We start from the raw sequence: 3,448 nt of genomic DNA, 5'->3' as shown, positions 1-3,448 counted from the left end.
AGGGTCATTGAAATACAACCTTATTACAATGAAACCCAATGTCTAAAAATTGTTCTTATTTTGGGCTTCTATCACAGTAAGAGCCAAGATTTTAACTCTACTAAATACAAAACAAACAAAAAGACTTTATATATTCATGTTCATTTAAGAAAATACTAGTAGTGATGTATTATTTTTAAGTATACAGTTAATATGTTTGGAGTTATTTAAAATTTATATTGAGAAAAATGTATTTTCAGTATTGCTATAGACGAGCACCTACATAAGACTGTTAAATTGATTGTTGTTTTATATCAAACAACTTTTATAATACTTATTTTTATTATTATAATATTTTATAAATTTTAAGGAATATGACAAAAAAGATATTGTAGGTATTGAAGGTGGGTTCTATGGGAGGAGCAATGGTACAAAAGGGAAACAAGAATGTGATTCAATTATATTTCATTGAAATATGTTTTTAAATGTTAACAAATTCAGATAAATTGAAATCATGTAACTTTTCTCATCATAATGCAATAAAAGTGTTTTTAAAAGAAATAAAAAAAAGATGTGAAGGTAGGAGGAAGACATATTAGGAAGAAGAAGATTTCTGTGGGAGTGAAAGGGGGATAAGACAGGAGAATGGACTCACTATCACCAAAATATATTATATACAAATATGAAAGTGTCATATAAGTAAAACCATTTTTAAAACTAGCATGCAGCCGGGCGTGGTGGCGCACGCCTTTAATCCCAGCACTTGGGAGGCAGAGGCAGGTGGATTTCTGAGTTCGAGGCCAGCCTGGTCTACAGAGTGAGCTCCAGGACAGCCAGGGCTATACAGAGAAACCCTGTCTCGAAAAACCAAAAAAAAAAAAAAAAAAAAAAAAAAAAAAAAAAAAAACTAGCATGCAAGTAATCTTCTCTTCTAAAAAGATAAGCCACTCTAGATATGGTGGCACATGTTTTTAGTCTGTTACTCTAGCTTCTGCAACAGGACGATCCCTTAATCCCAGGATGTTGAGTGTGATAGTTTGTGTAGGCTTGGCCCAGGGAGTGCATTTTTAGAAGATGTGGCACTGTTGGAATAGGTGTGGCCTTGTTGGAGTAGGTATGTCACTGTGGGTATGGGATATGAGACCCTCATCCTGGCTGCCTGGGAGCCAGTATTCTGCTGGTAGCCTTCAGATGAAGATGTAAAGCTCTCAGCTCCTCTTGCACCATGCCTGCCTGGATGCTGCCATGTTTCCACCTTGATGATGATGGACTGAACCTCTGAACCTGTAATCCAGCCACAATTAAATGTTGTCCTTGTAAGAGTTGCCTTGGTCACAGTGTCTTTTCACAACAATAAAACCCTAACTAAAACACTTGGGAATCCCTTTATATCCTACTTTAAAGCCCATCATGCTCACTTAAGAACAAAATGCTGGGGAATGAACAAAGCAAAGGATAGCATACTATTTTCAACTTCCATGGCAAATTCAATTAATGAACTGCAGCTAAGAGGATGCTGTCCTGGGAAGAGTCATATTAGATGGATGAACATACAAAAGTGATCTAAGGCTGCACTGTGCTTCTGAGGAAAAGCACTCTACCTTTGTGTTATCTGCCCTGAAGTCATAAAGGGAACTATGATACTTGCTTCATATGAGTAACAACCCCTGTGCAGGGAAATTCATGAAGCTTGATGACATGTCTGCCTTGAACTCCCGTCTTGTAATTGTATCCTCAGTGAGTTTGTACTCAGACAAAACTGAAAGACATGGTGTTGCACAGATGATAGAATGATGGTTTTCTTTTCTTCCCTAAGTGTGTATTATTAATGTATACTGCATATGCTTCTTTTTTATTTAGTTGTACATGATTACACATAGTTATGGAGTTTTACTATTGCTGTCCATTGTACCAAGCCAGCTGAAAAATAACCCAGCCATCTTGTCAAATGTATTCTTGTAGGCAAAATGAGCTTTACAACCATGCAACAATTAAATGACATGATTTAACTCATTCTATCATGACTCAAGAAAATTTCTGATTTAAATTTACCTCCAGAAATAGCCCTGTTCTATAATTTAAAGGTCTATGCTGAGAATTCATATGTTATTAAGTTCATCTCCAAAATCTTTTGATATTTAGAAATGGGGTCTTGGAAAAGTCATGAGGTCATGAGGCAGAGGCCTGACTTCATTCATAGATTAAGCCATTCCTAGATTTCTTATCAGGAGTTGGGATAATTAACATCAGGACTGGTACAGAGGTCAGTTTTGGCATCTCTCATGAACCTCCTCACTCCACAGCATTCTGTGGTATCCTGCAACTCATTAGTCTCGGCCAGCAGGAAGCCCCTCCCTCAGATGCTTGAATTCTGGGTTTGGACTTCTGAGCCCCTTGAACCATGAGCTAAATGCATCTCTATTCCTTACAAATTACTCAGCCTCACTGTCCTCCCTTATTACCTAACCCAAAAGCTGTAAAGCTGGAAGTTCTTGCTCTGATTCCTCTTTAAGTCTGTCTTTACCAAGCCAGGCATAGAGGAAGCCAGTGGTGGAATGCACCTTTAATCCCAGCACTCAAGAGGCAGAGGCAGAGGCAGATGGATCTCTATGAGTCTGAGACCAGCCTGGTCTAAATAGTGAATTCCAAGACAGCAGGAGCTATATAATGAGACCCTATCTTGAAAACAAAACAAAACCAAAATGAAACAAAAACTGTCTTTACAACCTGCGGACTCCTTCATGTAGCATTTATTTTCATACCAATTGCATCTGTCTTCATCTCTCATCCAGTCTCAACACCTACAAAAGTGTCTGTCATTCACACCCTCAGAACAACCATTGTGTTAAATGTGCCTTTCTGATTACTATGGTTAAAACAGCTAATCCACGAGAGGTTGCTGGCTCAAGTAAGGACAGTGAAGACAGCCCTGACCCCAGGTACAACTCTACATGAGCCTCTTCCATTCCCAGGCTCTGACTATTTCAATGCATAGGGCTCATTCTCACTTATTACAGACAGCCTTCTCCATGGTTGTTGGGGTAGATGTGGTGGGTGAACTAACCAACCCATGCCTTCAGAAAGTACCATCTGCCCCACTGTGGGAACAGACAGCCTTCTCCATGGTTGTTGGGGTAGATATGGTGGGTGAACTAACCAACCCATGCCTTCAGAAAGTACCATCTGCCCCACTGTCTGAACTCAGTTAAGAACTGCTATCTACAAGGTCCTTTAGACTCTGCCTCAATTGAAAAGAACCCATCAAGACCAAAAGGTGGACATTTCATTCCTTCTTAAAAGGGGGAACCAAATACCCACGGAAGGAGTTGCAGAGATTAACTATGGAGCAGGGACTGAAGGAAGGCAAGCCAGCCTAAATATAGCTATTTCCTAAGAGGCTCTTGACAGTACCTGACTAACACAGATGTAGAGGCTCACAGCCATCCATCGAACTGAATACAGGGTCCCC

The sequence above is a fragment of the Mastomys coucha genome, unplaced genomic scaffold (genome assembly GCF_008632895.1).
Source record: "Mastomys coucha isolate ucsf_1 unplaced genomic scaffold, UCSF_Mcou_1 pScaffold16, whole genome shotgun sequence".
In the NCBI taxonomy this organism is placed as follows: Eukaryota; Metazoa; Chordata; class Mammalia; order Rodentia; family Muridae; genus Mastomys; species Mastomys coucha.
This window is presented reverse-complemented; position numbering follows the sequence as displayed.